The sequence below is a fragment of the Lissotriton helveticus genome, chromosome 3_2 (genome assembly GCF_964261635.1).
Source record: "Lissotriton helveticus chromosome 3_2, aLisHel1.1, whole genome shotgun sequence".
NCBI lineage: Eukaryota > Metazoa > Chordata > Amphibia > Caudata > Salamandridae > Lissotriton > Lissotriton helveticus.
In genome coordinates this window covers 496182868-496201438 of record NC_136062.1, presented here as the reverse complement: position 1 = coordinate 496201438, position 18571 = coordinate 496182868, and positions in this window count along the sequence as shown.

The window sequence follows — 18571 nt, the reverse complement described above, 5'->3', positions numbered from 1 at the left end:
AAACACTGGACAGACATGGGCTGAACTGTACCACTCTACACACTGCGCAGAAGTCATGATGCGCTGCCGAGTGTTAGAAGGCTGTTGGATTCACTACTGCGGCGGCTGCGTTTACGTGACATGGCGTCAGTACTGCAACAGTGTGTCTATCTCTTGAGGGGGAGACAGGAAGTTAAGTTACTCCAGAGGCGGGAGGAGACGCGGTGCGAGCGGGCGGCAGTTACAAATTGTTTGTGTAGTATAAGTGGCAGCCACTGCTCGCGCGGCTGCCTGTGCCGAATTGGTCACGGGGCCTCATCATGCCGTCCTGCGACCTGACCTGTTCCGAGAAGAGAGGTCACAGACTGTCATCAAGGAGAGGCGGCTGCGTGGCTCACTGAGGTATTTAAAACTAACAACCCGACAAATTCCGAGCCTGTAGCTCTGCTCACCGCTCTCCAGGCTCAGGGTGGTGCCGCTGTGGTTTAGGGTCCATTCAGATGTCCCATGATTGATTTATTCACTGATTTAAAGCACTGACTAGATTTGAATATTATTTTGAGTTCTTCTGACGGATGGCCTCCAGTCCATGCCAACCTCTCAGTGCTGCTCCGCAGGAGTTTGCGCTCACACTGGCACCAGGCAGGAGTGTTTTTAGGTCCTGCTGTGCCCCCTGCTGTCTCATCAGCCCTAGCCCCTAGGCAGAGATTCCATCTTTGCGGGCCTTTGATGTAAATACAATAAATCATTCTTCATGTGTGTTGCGGGAATGGTGGGGCCCTTGTATCCATCCAGACGAGCTCTGTGCTGTATTATTTTCAAAAGGGTCTTATGTTACCTGTTGGCCCGAAACCAAAAACGCCACTCCAAATACGCGGAACCAACTGCTGTGGCATGAAATCCAGCACAGGGATACTTGCCAAGCCAAGCAAGGAGATATCTTCAGACATCGCTGGAAAGGACCAAGCTTAAGCATCCCTGGAACACTCAACTTGGACATTCAGTTTTTAAGACGTTTTTTTTTTAGTTTTCAAAAACCTTTATTATTCGATACGTGTGCTTACACCGCTGTTTAGCCAACAACCCGGAGGCAGGCAGCATAAGTAATATCCATCTGACCACAATGTGCGGCCAATGTTTTACACACTTATACAAATCATTTAGCATGAGTCTTATTAGAACTTATAGAACCAAACCAAAGGCGTTGTTTTCATTTGCATTATTAAATTATCAATCGGTAAAGTGCACTGTCATCTCCATAAGAATTTCGCTTAGTATCCTGTAGCTAGGGTGGGTGGCGGGGGGGGGGGGGAAAGGGAATCAATCTATCGAAGGGCGACAAATCCATCAGGCGTCCTCGCGTCTCTCATCCCATCTATTCGTTCACTCACCATCACACCGTCTGCGTCCTCGTTCTCGCCGCTTCCACACCTTCCATTCCTCTCCTCACTTAGTAACACGAAGTTCTCTTCAAGCTTGATATAACCAAACAACCATCCAAACTGAGGCGCCCAGTCGCATCATCCGACATTTCATTCATCCACCTCCTCCCCAGCCAGCCATGTCGTCAGGGGCTGCCAGATATCTGCAGGTCTTGTTCTCAGAGGGAGGAGTTCCCAGTATGTGGTCAGTTGGTCTCGGCAACATAGTGCAGAGTTTACCCATCCCGCTATTGTTGGAGGGGCCCTTTTCTTCCAATGCAGTGAAATCTGTCTTTTCGCCAGTAGGAGCATCATTGCGACCAGTTTTCTCGAGGCACTTGGTATGCCCATCACCAGACCCAGTAAGGCCACAAGCGGATCAGGAGTTATCTGTTCCCCAGTGATTCGTCCCAGTTTCGAAAACACCTCTACCCAATAGTGTTGTATTGGCGCGCATAGCCATGTGAGGTGGAAGAAATTAGCGTCCTCCGACCTACATCTCCAACATCTGGCCTCAGCCAGCAATCCCATTTTCGAGAGTTGCGCAGGCGTACGGTATGTTTGGTGTAAAAAGTTAAAATGAATCAGTCTCAGTCTGTAGTTAGGCGACAAGTTTTCGAGTTGGGTACAGCAGAACTTCCACTGTTTATCCGAAATATCTATGCCAATCTCTGCTTCCCATAGCGCCTTCGAATTCGGTCTTACCCACGGTGCCGTGTCTTGTGTATTTTTATAAATGCGGGTGATCAGTTTGCTCGAGGATTTATTGGTCAATACGTCCTCAAGTGCTGATAGTGACGGGGGGGCCGCTGGGAACATCGGGTATCTGGCTTTGCATGCTGCTCGCAGTTGGTAGTAGAGGAGCAATTCAGAGGCTGTAGGTCTCTCTGATTCGCAGATATCCTCTAGTTGCACAAAGGTGTCATCTGGGTAGAGGTCGCTTGCCACCGACAAGCCACATCTGCGTGCCCTCTCTGATATTGCTTTATCCTGTAGGGGCCCAATCAGCAGATTACCGCACAGTGGCATGGATGGGGCGTATAATTCTGCACTTCCGGCTCTTTTTGCTATGCTTTGCCAGGCCCATCTCACTGTTTCAACCAACTCTATATCCTCCAACGAGCGCTGGAATTTATGGTATAGCGTCGCAGTCAAGGGAGTTGGAGCCGACACGTCCATTTCAATCGCCACATGTGGCTGATACGGGATCGGGTGCTGCCAGTAGTGCAGATATTGGGCCTGGGCACAGTAAGCATACAGCTCAAAGTCTGGTGCCGCTAGGCCTCCCTGCCGGAATGGCAACGTCAGTACCTTCCACTGGACTCTAGGTTGTTTGCCCGCCCATGTCAGTTCCAGAAGTGCGGAACGGATTCGTTTAAAGAAGGAGATTGTCAGTGCTAGTGGTATGTTTGCGAAGCGGTATAAGAATTTCGGCAATATAATCAATTTAGTTATGGCTATTCGCCCAGTGAGGGATAGCGGCAAGGTGACCCACTTTTTTACTTTGGTCTCGAGCCACTCCACCGCAACGCCATAATTTAGTAGCCAGAGGTCCTGTATCGAGCGGCTAATGTGAATTCCTAAGTACTTCACCTCACTCTCCACCCAATTAATGGGAAATTCCGTTTGACACTTAGCCGTGCCGTCCGTCAGCGGCAGCATTGTGGATTTAGTCCAGTTAATGTCGATTCCCGTCAGGCCACTATATCGCACTAGTTCCCTCATGAGGGGGTCGAAGTTTTCCGCCGGGTTCTGCATAAAAATCGTGATATCGTCCGCATATAGGGACACTAAAAGCCCCCTGGAGGTAAAGCCAATACTGCGTTGGGTGTTATGTTGCCTGAGTCTAGCCGCCAATGGTTCCGTGGCGATGGCAAATAGCAACGGCGATAGGGGGCAGCCCTGCCTGGTTCCCCTCGTTATCTGTATAGGCCGCGATATCTGCCCATTTACCTTGACTCTAGCCGTAGGGCAATTATATAGTATACAGATTTTCTGGATGAACAGTCTACTGAAGCCCATTCTGGTGAATAACGTCTGTAGGAACTTCCATTCAAGTGAATCGAAAGCCTTGGTGGCGTCCAGTAGGGCAGCTGCAGCGTGGACCTTAGGGTCCAGGTAGTGGAGTAATCCAAACAGGGTTCGCAGGTTGTGCGAGGTGGATCTCCCCGTCACAAATCCTGATTGATCCGATAGCGCTATCATGGGCAACATTGGTTTCAGGCATTCTGCCAGTAGTTTAGCATAGATCTTGGCATCTAGATTTATCAGGGACAGCGGCCTGTACGAGTCCGGGCACTTAGGGTCCTTGTTTGGCTTCAAGAGTGTTATAATCATGGCTTCTCGTAGCGACGGGGGGAGACTACCAACCTCTATTGCTTCCATATACAATTTGGGTAATCTTGGGACAATAATGTCTGCGTATTCTTTATAGAATGATGCCGTGAGGCCATCAGGTCCAGGCGCCTTGCCAGAGGGCATGCCAGCTATAGTTTTGCGTATGTCTTCCTGCGTTATGGGAAGATCCATGTATTTGCGCGCTCCGTTGTTAAACCATGCCAGTGCTATTGTGTCTAGGTATTCAGTGATGACTTGGTCATCCGGCTGCACCCTGGAGGTGTATAGCGTCTCATAATAATCTTCCATTGTGTGCAAAATGTCCTGCGGTGTCCTGATAGTGTCACCCGATTCGTCAGTCAGTTCCAAGATATATTCCGCCCCTCTGGGTTTTCGTAGCATAGCAGCTAGTGTCCTACCAGGACGGTCTCCCTCCCCATATCGCCTAGCTTGTGCATATTTATGCAAGAATTTCACTTCCCTCTCAGCTTCCTCTTGATATTGAGTGAGTTTTGTCCTGAATTCAGCACGTGCCCCATCAGTAGGCGTGCCATTCAAAATGACCTCTAGGGCTGCTAGTTCCTTCTCAAGCCCGTCTAGCGTGTTTCTGATGGAACGCAACACTCCCGTCTTTAGCGCCATGCAGTGTCCTCTGGTCACCACCTTGCAGACTTCCCAGAGCGTTCCAGGCGATTCGACTGACCCCTCGTTCTGCATAAAATATTCCTCCAGTTTTTCTCCAAGTTCTTCCTTGAAGACCTGATCTAGTAGGGCCTGCGAAGGGAATCTCCAGCTGAATGGCTGTATGTATTGTGTGGGGGTGGCCAATGTCACTGCCACCGGAGCGTGGTCTGACAGTGATCGTGGCAGGTGAAGAGCCTCCAATACCGACGCATGAAGGTCTCTGGATAATAGCCAGTAGTCCAATCTCGACCATGCAGCCCTATGGGCAGTAATGCAGGTGCCCGCGCGTACATGTGGATGTAATAGCCTCCATGAGTCCACCAGCGACGCCTCTGAGATGATGCTCCCCAGTGCCTCAGCCGCTTTCGGGTGGTGCTCCCGGGCAGAGCCCTGCCTGTCTACTGTGTCAGAAAGCACTGGATTGAAATCACCCGCCCACATTATTGCCACATCACCAAATGTCCTCATTTTATTCCACAATTTCTCATAGAATTCAGGTGCGTCATTGTTCGGTCCATAAACATTCACCAGCAACACTTGGACCGCGCATAGGACCCCCAGCACTAGTATGTATCTACCTTCCTCGTCTCCCAATACCTGGTGTGTCATCCATTGGAGGCCCTTCGGATCAGTATGGCTACTCCTCTTGCATAATTCGAGTAAGGTGCATGCACTATTTCACCCCATCTAGTATGTTTAAGTTGTGGTGCAGCCTTGGTATGCAGGTGTGTTTCTTGCAGCATGCAAATATCTATTTGTTTTCGCAATAGGTAGGCTTGGACAAGTCTCGCTTTCCTCCTGTCATTCATCCCCCTTACATTCCATGATAAGCATTTTATCGATGTCATTGCAGCATTCATACTACGGTCAGTGATCTCCCTATTCTCTACTGTGTCTTTATATTCCATCTCAAAGCCAACACGTGTAGTATATCTGTTAATCGATACAACAGAGTACTCAATGCAATTTGCACGTGATGTATATGTTTCGAACCCCCAGTCGCCACCCAATACACCCACCACCACCTCCCCGTCAGGTATACAACAGTAGTGACAATGCACATAATTCTAGCAAGCAGCGGTGATATTTGCAACATTTCGCCTTCATAATTAAACAGTGCAACCCCAACAAACCCAGACCCAGTACCTCCCCACCCACCCGCTCCAACCCCCCAATCAGGTCGTGCATGTATCCCCCCCCTGCCCACCCTACTTGAACCAAAGAACATCAACAGTAGATGGGTTAACCATATTGTGGGAGTCATCCCTCGGGGTACGCAGGAAAGCGCCAACTAACCCTGTACTTATGACAGGGTGATCGAGCGTGCATCTGACCCTTAAGGCTCAAGGATTCCCTGACCCCCAAACCTAGCGAAGTGGTCGCTATTCGCGCGAGAGGAGCTTACGTAAATAACAATTATGACCATATCATCCCAACAACACAATTGTGAATACAGGTACAATAATTTCAGTGTGACGAATAGTAATACCGTGCATCATTCAACATCACTTAGCTGCTCAACAACATCCCGTTCCTCCTCTACCAAAGGTCCCTTCTGTTCTCTAGCAAGTTGCTTAGCGAATTTCAAGGCAGCCTTAGCGTCAGTGAAGAAAGTAGGTTTTCCCGGCCCTTTCACTCTCAGTTTTGCCGGGTAGATTAAGTAATATTTCGTGCCGATCTGTTGGAACACCTTTTTTTGCAGGTAGAAACTCCTGCCTGGCCGCTTGAACTTGGAGAGTAAAGTCAGGGTACATGGCTATGTGATTTCCTTTGTATTGCAAGTCCGCCATGTTACGGGCCAAGCGCAGTATCGAATCTCTGTCCCTGTAATTCAAAATTCGGGCCAGTATGGGCCGCGGGGTAGCTCCTGGCTTGGGCACCGGGACCAGCATGCGATGTGCTCTTTCCACTAGGAACATTGCCGATAGTCCATCACCAAATAAGTCTCTCATCATCTGTTCAATGTATCGTTTCATATTTGCAATGTCTGTCGACTCCGCCACGCCCGTGATACGGACGTTATTTCGTCTGGACCTCGCTTCCAAATCCTCGTTTTTCATTTGTATCAATGACAGCACCTTGTCCATGCCTCTCAGCTTTTTGTCTAGTTCTGTCTGGCATTCTTCAGTTTCCGTCACACGCCTTTCCAGCACTCCGACTACTCCCTCATGTTTGTCCATCCTCTTCGTCATGCTGTCCATCCTGGCAGCCAGTACGTCCATTTTGTAATCTATTCCTTGCAGACTCGTTTTCAGATCTTGGAACATGGCCTTGATGTCATCCGCCGGTAGGACTGGGCGGCCGTCCACCGATGGCTCCTGCTCCGGAGCGTCTTGGTTTGAAGGTTTTTTGGTCGATTTATCGAAGGTGATTCTGGGTTGCCGTGTATCAGGCTTACCCATGATGACGTTATGTGCCGTCGTGTCCACCCACGGCCTACTGCGGTCACCTCTCCACCGCGTGTGATATACGACTAGAGTGTGTACGTAGGCAGTGAGCACGATGCCAGGCCTCAGCCAGGGCCGTTATAGTGTGTCCCTTCTGCAACGATATCCTTCCCACCACCAGTCCTTCGACCTCCGAAAGTGCTGCACACTGTTTACAGTGGAATTTGCGCCCCAAATGCGTCCCTGCGAGGAGCCGCTGTGGCCAGGCTATCGCAGTTACACGCCGTGATCTCGGACCAAGGCCCTCCGACAAAATGGCGGTTTGCGCCGATATTCCCTTACTCGCCCCGGACCTCACTGGTAGCCGCTCACGATTTTGGGGATTCGTTTTATAGTAAAGTCAGTAGAGGCTAGGCTGTGCACCATATGGCCACTCACTGTTCCGTAGGGCAGGTGTGTGCCATCTCTCCGTCCATCTCTCCGGTCACTAGCCCGCAGCCAGGCAGTCTCCGTGCACCCGCAATCACTCCGGTCGGTGTCTCGGTATGGGCGTCCTGAAAGAAGGCTTCCGCTATCGCTGGCGCTTGGTCCTGGGCCCGGACAGCCGTCGGGTTTCAGGGAGGGCGATCAGTTTTCGTCGTCGGTCTCCCGAGCGGCACGGTCGCTGCACGCGCTGCCGGGCCAACAGCCACTTCCGGTCTGCCAGTCTCAGCGCCAGCCCCCGGCTTCTCGTGTCCCAGCAGGCCTTACAGCAAGTTCAGGGCAGAGTGTCTAATGTCCCTCAAAAGTTACCGTGCTCCCGCTAATTCTTCGCAGTTCGAGGTGGGGACACTCCGCAGGCTATATGGGGACCAGGGTCGGAGTCATAGGTTCAGGAAATACGGATTAATAGCGGATTAATTCGCTCGATCGGCGGAGCTGCGAGTTCAAGCAGCCATTCCGCTCGGCCGCCAAGCCACGCCCCCCTAATTTTCAAGAAGTTGGCATGGAAATGTGTAAAACAAAGTGCGGTGGGAGGGGACAAGATAACCTTTGCAGATAGATCCCATGCCTGGAGGACCTTGAATGCTTACAAATTACTTGCACCACAAAAGTACTTTAATCAGAGCTACTCCAAAGAGATAAAAATGAAATTCTTAAAGCACGGGCTGGGCATCCTCCCGTGCTTCCAGCATCTTGAACCATGGCTGAGGGCCATAACCCAAAGCACGTGTAGGCTGTGCAACTCCACGCTCGGAGACATCTTACACCTAATCTGCCCCTGTAAGGATCTACATCAAGAACGGTTACTGCTATTAAAAGATCGCCTTCAAGAACCAGGAGACAAGCGGTGTTGGCTTGCTTTAATCTGGAAAATACGCAGCTGAACTGCAGACTAATGAACTACTTAAAGCTGGAGAAAAAACACTTAATATTGGAATAGCCATATAAATAAGCCGCACGAGTAAGAAGCCCTTGTTGTGCAACTAAGTAATAATCCGGGACTAGCTTCCCTCAAAGGATAGAGCATCAGCACTTTTCTAGATCAACAATGTTTGAGCAAGAACAAACAACAAGAACAATATATTCTATAGGGCATCTTAACACGCCTACGCCCAGTATCAGCTAGGAACAGCAAATGCACTGCACTTTATCTTGCGTACAGATGAACCTTGCCATCGCCTGCATAGCCGACTTTCTTTGTATAGTAATTTTGGTCCCTGTTTTATGGTTTTTATCATTGTACAACAATAATGTGAATACTTTTTTAAGCAAATGTTGCAATGGTTTTAAATAACTATGCAAAACAAAAAATAAACTTGAAACTTGAAACTATTTTCAAAATATTCTGCAGACTGTCAACTGTGTAATGCAGCCCTGAGCCTCCAAAGTCAAGAGAGGCCCAGCACCAGCTGCTATCAGCGGAACACCAGCACCAGTTCAGGCGATTGGCAATCCAGCAGAACCCTGTGGACCCGAACGTTTGAAGGTAGCAATCAGTGCTGAAAGAGTGATGTATGCGGTCGGAGGGGTGACGTACACCTATGAAATGTTATAGGCAGTATTTTAAATGGAAACATAGAAAAAGTGCTGCTACTTATTATCTATGGTACCTATTCGCTCCTCCAAAGTGCTGCTTCTCCCATTAAATGTATTACAGCAGTGCTGCGAAGTGCAGATGCTCCTTCTTTTAAATTAAAGTAGTGCAGGTACTCAGTACCAGACACCATCTGCTCAGTTAAAGCAATAGTTTACATGAAGAAGGTTGGAATAAATGATCACTCTGGTAAGGCTTTGTATCATGGAATGGCAATTTTACACAGGAGAGAGCGGTGTCAATTATCTGCGGTGCAAGCGGGTGTGAAGCCAATCAGATTGCAGGATTCCCAAATATCGATATCTGTAAATTCCAATATTTCTCCCAAACTACTGAACAGATTTACACCAAATAAACAAAAGTGTGCTTTCTAGACCAAGACCCTTCTCCTGCCAAATCTGGGGTAATTCCGTTCACTCGTTCGACCTGTAGCCTTGTCTAAAGTTTCCAATGGAAATTGCATGGAGAAAACACATTTTGGGACCCCTTTTTTCTCAGCTCCCCCTTGACGAATCACCCCCACGCTTTCAACATAGGAGCTGATAGGAACAAAGAATTAGGGGCTCATTAGGATGGCGGACGGACTTGCGTCCGTCCGCCACCCTAGAGTAGGAGGGACCGTCCGCATGGGCTGCGGCGGTCCCTCCGTGCAAATTAGGATGTGACCGCCACCCTGGCGGTCACATCCTGGATATTTAACATTGCGGCGGGTGCAGCTTCAAGCTGCACCCGCCGCAATGTTAAAAAAGCATACATTGCATATGTATGCAGCAAGCAGCAGGCACCGCGCAGTGCCTGCCGCTTGCTGCATACATATGCAGGGGGTACCATTGGTACCCCCCATGTGCACCCCCCCTTCACCCAGGGGGCCCGCAACGGGCCCCCGCAGTGAAGCACCGTATGCTTTTACACGGCGGAATATCCGCCGTGTAAAAGCATTTCTTTCTGTGCATCCTAATATGGTGGGCGGTGTCTGAGAGACACCGTCACCATATTACAGCTTTTCCGCCGCGGTTGTAAGCCAACCGCGGCGGAAAAGCTGCGGACGGAAACCAGGACCCACCAGCCATCCTAATGTGGCGGTGGGTCTTTGGTGGGTCTGCTGCGGTTTTTCCGCATCCTCCGGGCCGGCGGTGGATTCCGCCGGCCCAGAGGATGCGGAAAAACCGCAATCATAATGAGCCCCTAAGTTTGGAAAATTTCATGAAGATTCATCAAACGACGTCAAAGTTATATACAAAACAAAAAATGCTCTTGAGAAACTGTTATCATACTGGGGCAAACCTGTGATAGAAAACAGCTAAACACAGAGAGAAGGTGCGCTGTGTGATCCATCTAAAGAAACTGTTATTATATTGGGGCAAAACTGTGATAGAGATTATCTAAACACAGAGAGAAGGTGTGCTGTGCGATCCATCTTAAGAACCTCTATGTACAGGGTTTCTATGTGCTGCTTCTGCTAAGTTTTAGCACAGAGAGTTTGGAAATCACAAAAGAAACAGTATGCACAACATAGCTCCCCGCCAAACATTTTAAGAGAGATGAGTGGGAGAGGTGTGGCGCCGCGGCCAGGGCGACTGACGCTGGAATCTGGGGATCAGGGTTCGATCCCCGGCTACGGCGGCAGGTTAGCCCAGCACCATGTGACTCTGGGCAATAGCTCGCTCAATCTTCCAGACGACCCCCAGCGCCTAGAGACCCTTACGGGTGATTGTGCGCTTTACAAATGTGGATTATTATTATTATTATTATTATTAGTGCTACCCAAAGATGCGCCACAAACAGACGTCACTGCATTAATAATGTCCAGATTAGACTACTGCAATAGTCTATGTCTCAAAATCCAGGAAGGATCTTTAAACAAACTTCAAATACTGCAGAACGCAGCAGTTAGACTCCTTACAGGCACGCCAAAGTTCGACTCATTCCCTGCCAAAATTAAAAAACTTCACTGGCCGCCGGTTAGGAAGCGCACTCAATTTAAGTCCCTCTGTCTGGTGTTTAAAGCTTCAGGGAACCGGACCAGAATTAAAAAAACAACGGTTTTGCTGGTATACGCCTCATAGAACACTGCGGCCTTCAGAGGCAAGACTCATAACTGTCTCAAGGGTAAAAAAAGCCACTTGGGGTGGAAGAAGCTTCACTGGGAATGTGGCCAGAGCATGGAATGCTCTGCCATTATATCTGCGAAGCCTGACCAATCTTCTGGCCTTCAGGAAGGCACTGAAAACATGGCTGTTTACTAACTGATCTTGCCATCCTCTCCCACGTCTTTCAATCCTCTGTCGGCCTTCACACAGCGCCAGCACACCTCCGGGTATCAGTTGCGCTATACAAATACCAATAACATTACCATTAACGTACTCAAGTGTGAACACATTTCACCGTACATATATGTCTTATCAGAATGCCATGACTATCGCTGAGAGGCATCAGAGCTCTGTACATGGTCAAAGACAAAGAGAGTCGCAATGTGATTAGAGGAGAGATGGTTTCTAAGAGAGAGAGAGGACTGTTTATGCGTCATGATATGATAATCTTTAAAGAGGTGCATTTTCAGCTCTTTGCTGTCACAATTTGTAGCTCTGACAATTGCATATATGCCTGATTTAGTATTCCTATTAACGCTCCTTCTGCATTGAGAAGGCCTGTCCTAGACCAGCAGGAGGACAAAACACATGCCGACAAATCGAGAATGAAGGGATTGTGACAAGGTCGATGAACACTAACAATATATCCTACGACAAACCTCAAATGTTTAATTGATGGAGCTCAAAGAGCGATAGAAAGTGATAAACTCAGAAAAATGTAACCTGGAGAATACTGGAAATTAACGTAAATTGAAAACTAACAACGGAACTACATAACCACAGCTGTGTGACCTGTAAGTTGATTATTTCTCAATATAGCCCTTGTTTGTGATTACCTTACAGTGCTCACGTTATCTTCCGCACTAGAAGAGATGGGAGCCTGGGGTGTCTGGCGACAGAAGCTCATTTACATAAAAGGGGGTGATGGCTGTTCACAACGCACAACACAACTTGTTACGTAAAATGCATGTACACATCACAGTGTAAAGTGACTCAGGTAACAGTGTGACCATTGTCTGACATGAGTGGGCGGTCTTAGTTGTTGAGACATGAATGTCTGACGGGTGCATCTTTAGCTCTTTCAACTGTTCGAGAGAGGGTGGTAGTCTCAAATACTGGGGGCACAGATACCAACAGCTTCCCTCATAATCTTTACTTTTTGCATCTACAGTGGGTCCAGATTCCACCTAAGACAGCAACCCTTGTCAGGTAGGTGTACTGCTTCCTGGAATCAGCCTCCTTTGCTTTCCCTACTATGGTCGGCAAAGGTAAATGTGTCTTCCACTAAAATGTCACTAGCTCGCTTTTGGTAACGTGGCTTGAGCAATGAGGCCAAGCTCGAAGGTAAATCAAAACAGTGGATGTCACAAATTTTAATACAATGTAGAAAAAAGAGACAAAGAAATTCAAACAAAGTTTAGAGAAACAGGTGTATTTAATAATTACTCAGGAGTGAAAATTCAAACCAGGTCAGTAGTTTAAGGGTTATTAATTAGCAAAAACAACTGTCCCAAAGGAAATAAAGGACTCATTTAGTTGTGTGTTCAAAACCACAAACAAGAAAAATAAAGAAAAAAAGCAGATCCACTGAATCAATGAGGAAGTCACATACAAAAAAGTAGGGGACCTCGCTAGCCATGCTCGAAGGGCACTGGTAAGTCCAATTTCTGGTGAAGATCAACACTGGAATTTTATTGCAATGTTTTGGGATCAATCAGTTCCAGAAGCTGACGAGATGCGCAGAAGTGTCATGAAGTGCAAAATTCCCACAGAGTAGAGCTGGGTCATCAAGTTGAACCTGAATTCACGGCCATCAAAATCTATGAAACTTCAGGCAGTTATAACAGCTGCGAAGTCTTCGGAGCTTCCAAGTTATGGAGATGGTTCAAGTTTGATGATAAGAGCCAAAGCATGGAACGCGGTGTGAGACAAGCAGCGTACTGGAGCTCGCGCTGGAAGTTCAAACATGAAACTTGTAACCGCCAAGGTGTATCACAGCAGGTTTAAAGGTTGTTCAGAGATGCGAACCCATATCTCACTTATCAAAGTGGAAAGGATACCAATAAAGGCAGATCAAGGTGCAGGCATCTCGGGGTTTGGGCTCTTTGTGCTTACACTGTAGCCGTACAGCAAAGGTGTTCATCGTATAAAAATGTATACAAAGGATAAAACCTCAGAACCAGGTAAAAGCAAAGTACATTTCCGTGTTTATGTTGTAGTGAAACAAACAAAATTAGGTAAAAGGAAGAGAAGGGAAAATACAAAAGCAAATCACGATAACATGGTTAAGACCATGGAGAAATGACCTGATCCCACTACGGTAATGATAAATTGCTGCTACAGGATGTCCTCAGGAGGCGAGTGATGTAGCAAGTCCAGGAAAATTACTTCAAGGTATTCGTTGCCGTTCCCCAGCCAAACAAACACACCAGACGAGTGCTCTGGTGTTCGCGCAGGACCATCTCAATTGCTCGCGTCCACTTTAGCGTTACCACAAAAAGGAAACACTCAGGTTGAGTTGTACACCTCGAGCTTATTCACAAAGGTACCTTACACCTGTTATTATTATTATTATTATATGAAACTTGTAACGCGCTCAGCTTACCCGGGGGCATCCCGGCGCGACAGACCAAGAAGAAGGAAAGACTCGATTACTCACTACTATGGAAACAAGTAGGTCTTAAGAAGTTTCCTGAATAGTAGGATCTTGGGCTCTGAGCGAATCTTAAGGGGCAGAGAGTTCCACAGAGATGCCACCTGTACCGAGAAACGCCTGCCCCCAGTCCGAGCTCTCTTAACTCTCGCAGATCGCAAAAGATGTTGCTGGTCCGAGCGCAGAAGACGTGGAGGTTTATAAGGACGGGCCATATTAAAAAGGATGGGGGGGCCTTGGCCATGTAGAATTTTATGGGCCGTACACAGCGCCTTAAATTTCACCCGCTCCTTAACAGGGAGCCAGTGAAGCGCTTTGAGGGCCGGGGCAGCAGACTGCCTTCTAGGAATCTCCATCACGACTCTGGCAGCTGCGTTTTGCACCTGTTGGAGAGTTTTAAAGGTCGCTTCGGGGGCACCAAGAAACAGGGCATTTCCATAGTCAAGCCTCGAAAGGATTAAACCACGCATCAAAAGCTTCTTAGCTGGATCCGGAAGCACTGGTAACACCTTTCGGGCTGACTTCAGTAGACCGAAGCAAACCCCTGCAGTCTTCCTGGCGTGAGTCCTGAAGGACAGATCTTCCTCCAACCATACTCCCAAGGACTTGATCTCTTTCTTGGGGGATGGTGGATCGCCAAGAGACCGGGGCCAACAGGTGGCAATAATGGAGGGACTGGAGTTACCCAGGAGCATCAGCTCAGTTTTTCCTCCATTGAGCTTAAGAGCCGAGTTGGACATCCAATGATAGACATTGGCCAGGAAGTCATGTAACACATTAGGTTGTTCCGCCAGCTGAGTGAGGCCCACCACCAGCTGAGTATCATCAGCATAGCTGATGATCTTCAACCCCGAAGGGGCTACCACTCTTTCAAGTGGAGTCATGTATGCATTGAACAAAGTAGGGCTCAACGATGAGCCCTGCGGGACTCCACATTGAAGAGGGAATAGGGAAGACTGCTCTGCCCCTTCCCAGACCTGGTAGAAACGGTTGGAGAGGAAAGATCCCAACCATTTCAGGGCCGTCCCTGAGACACCTACCTCTGACAGGCGTTGGAGGAGCACCTGATGACTCACGGTGTCAAAGGCAGCACTCAAGTCCAGGAGGATCACTGCCACTGATCCTCCAGTATCAAGAGTGCTCCTTGCTTCCTCCACTACCGCCAGCAGGGCTGTGTCCGTTCCCTGGCCGGGACGGAAACCAGTCTGGGAGTCTCCCAACAGGTGGTTGGACTCAAGATGGTAGGACAGCTGGCGGTTAACCAACTTCTCGGTGATTTTAGAAAACCCCGGCAGAAGCGAAATTGGCCTGAAGTTGGTCAAGTTGGCAGGATCTAAGCCTGGTTTTTTCAGTAAGGCTTTTACTACGGCCCTTTTCCATCTCTGAGGGACTATGCCATGCGAGAGAGAAAGATTAATAGGGTCGGTCAGCGGAGCTGACAGAGTGCTAGCCACAAGTTTAAGATGTTTCAAAGGCACTGGATCACTCGGAGATCCACTCTTCATCTCCAACAAGACCTTTATGACCTCCTCTTCCGAGAAGGGGCCAAAGGAGACCAGTTCGGTCGGACAGCTTATTGGGCCAGCAGCCGGCTCAGAGATTTGAGGCATAGCGGGCAGAGAGGATAGGATAGTATCTATTATTGAATGAAAGAAACTAGCCAGTTCCTCACATTTATCTTTAGGATTAGCATGCACGACTGGCGGGACCGGGGCTTTCAAGAGTTCTTTAAAAATTTTAAACGATTCTCTTGGAGAATAGCTTGCCCTCTCAATCCTATCACTAAAGAACTTCTTTTTGGCATCCTTCAGTGCACTTTTATATTTCCTCATCTCTCTTTTATAGTTAGCCCGGCTTTCTTCCGTCTGCTCTCTTCTCCATGCACGTTCAAGCCTTTTGCAAGAGGTTCTACAACTCCTAAGTTCCGGGGTGTACCAGGGGGCAGAAGCGATTCTTCTCTCCCTGATAAGCCTCCTTTTTTTAGGAATCAGTAGATCAAGAGAGTTAGTGAGCCAATTGGCCAGGTGTTGATCAGCAATATTAGGGTCATCTACAGGGTCAGGGCGAGAAATAGCTAGCTCTTCAACCCACCTATCAACCGGCAGCCTCGACCAGAGTCGTTCCACAGTATGTTGTCTAGGCACGGGATCACCCTGGTTCTTCAACAACCAGCTGAAAGGAATAAGGTGGTGATCCGTCCAAGGAAGGGCCAACATCTGGAGGGCTTGCAGGTTGATAGTATTAGCCAGAACAGCATCAAGCTGGTGACCTCTGTTATGAGTGGATCCCGAATGAGCAAGATGAAGATCAAGTGCACCAAGCGAGCTCAGTAAATCTCTTGCTACAACATCATTGGGGTCATCAAAGTGAAGATTAAAATCCCCAAGAAGTACAAAATTGCACGAGGCAGCAGCTATTGGTATAATGGCCTCAATAAGAGAATCAACAAAGTTCCCCAGCGTAGCAGGAGGCCGATACAAAAGGAGGCCGGAGATGGAGACGGAAGAAGATATGCCGAGGGAGAAATGACAGCTTTCAGAGTTGGTAATACCGCAGTCTACAGCCCTGCACACGAATGTGTCTCTATACACGATGGCCACTCCACCCCCTCTCCCATCCGGTCTATCAAGATGGAAGGTGAGATATCCCGGCGGGAGAGCATTGACGATGTCGGGACCCGAACACGCGGTCAACCACGTTTCCGTCAGGAATAACACATCCAGACAGTGGTCCAAAAGGAGGGAGTGTATTTCCATCGCGTGACAAGGCAGTGATCTGCAATTAAGCAGAGCCATAGTGAGTGAATTTAGGTTCACACAGCTATTAGACGGGCGACACCCAAGACAATGTTTGAAAGCAGTACCCTCAACCCAGTAGTAGCGGCAACTGGGCAGTTTAGGCGCGCGAAACGAGAGCAGTGAGTCCCGTGAATACCTATGGGGGGGGCCAGAAGTCTAGATGGATTGAGCAGAGTGGCATGCCCTGAGCCCGTCTGGGCCCGGACGGGCAAAGACGGGCTTGACTCTGGCGAAACTCCGGCGATATTCCGGCATCCCCGCTGCGCGTCTCCGCTGCGCGTGGACATGGCTGATTATAAACCCTAGTCGCCTCCTAGAGAGAGGACTAGCGCGTACAACCTCTTACCCAACCTAAGATGGCCGCCGGCAAAAAAACGGGGACGAGGGACCCGCAAAGAGCGGTGGTTCCACCAATTAGAGTGCGAGTGAGGGGATATTATTGCAGGTAGGCGAAGGCCAACTAAGTTAAAAACAGGGTAAACAATTTAAACAAAATTAACACAAATACCAAAAAACGGGCTTTTAAAAACGCTGAGAAAGCAGCAATCAAGAGCGCGCTGAGAGTAGGAGCACTGCTAGTGGTGCGCTGATGGTCAAGGGCGAGCTGACCTAATTTGCCTAATTTTATACCCTAGTCGCCTCCTAGAGAGAGGACTAGCGCGTACAACCTCTTACCCAACCTAAGATGGCCGCCGGCAAAAACGGGGACGAGGGACCCGCAAAGAGCGGTGGTTCCACCAATTAGAGTGCGAGTGAGGGGATATTATTGCAGGTAGGCAAAGGCCAACTAAGTTAAAAACAGGGTAAACAATTTAAACAAAATTAACACAAATACCAAAAAACGGGCTTTTAAAAACGCTGAGAAAGCAGCAATCAAGAGCGCGCTGAGAGTAGGAGCGCTGCTAGTGGTGCGCTGATGGTCAAGGGCGAGCTGACCTAATTTGCCTAATTTTATACCCTAGTCGCCTCCTAGAGAGAGGACTAGCGCGTACAACCTCTTACCCAACCTAAGATGGCCGCCGGCAAAAACGGGGACGAGGGACCCGCAAAGAGCGGTGGTTCCACCAATTAGAGTGCGAGTGAGGGGATATTATTGCAGGTAGGCAAAGGCCAACTAAGTTAAAAACAGGGTAAACAATTTAAACAAAATTAACACAAATACCAAAAAACGGGCTTTTAAAAACGCTGAGAAAGCAGCAATCAAGAGCGCGCTGAGAGTAGGAGCGCTGCTAGTGGTGCGCTGATGGTCAACCTGTGAGTTATCTATACATACAAGGATGCTGGATGAGTAGCTTTGCTAGTTTTAGCTATTCTCCATTACGATAAAGTTACTCAAAAGTGTGGACTTGCACATCTGCACACGCTTAAACAGAGGTGGAGTAAAATTGACAAATGTAACTTACTTCGGACAAAGTGGAGCAATAGAAAGTGCAGCACCATAAATAGCCAACCACTGGTAATGCAAAGCCCTCCCATAGAAAATAATGGGAGAGAGAATTGAAAATCAAACCCATTCGAAAATAAAGATAAAATAATATTATGTATTTTGCATTTTAAAAATACACACACCTTCAAAAGAATGTTATAAAATTGCATATATTTAAAATTAATTAGTTCATGATAATATATGTTAATCTTTTAATTTTAAAAATATTCTCTCTAATTTATTTCCTCTGTGTGCGGCAGTGGAGGGTCTCTGTGCGCTGCAACCATGGCTATGTGCGCCATGAACCAAACCGCGCGTGTCTGCGGCGCCAAATGGCACTCAAAACGTTTACTTTACAAAGTGAAAAGATGGTGCATTTTCACACATACAGCGCCACAATGAGGGTCTTAAGGGCAGTTTGCAAATTGGATAAGCATGCCATTACATGAATTGGTTAACCTGGCCTGTTCTGCCCTCTGTTCCACTCGTTTTTCCCTCGTTGTTGTTCCCCTCTGCCCTCTGTTCCACTCTTTTCTTTGTGCCTTTTTGCCCTCTGTTCCACTCGTTTTTTGTGCCTTTCTGCCCTTTGTTCCACTCGTTTTTCCCTCATTTTTTATGCCCTTCTGCCCTCTGTTCCAATAGTTTTTTGTGCCTTTCTGCACTCTGTTCCACTCGTTTTTCCCTTGTTTTTTGTGCTCTTCTGCCCTCTGTTCCACTCG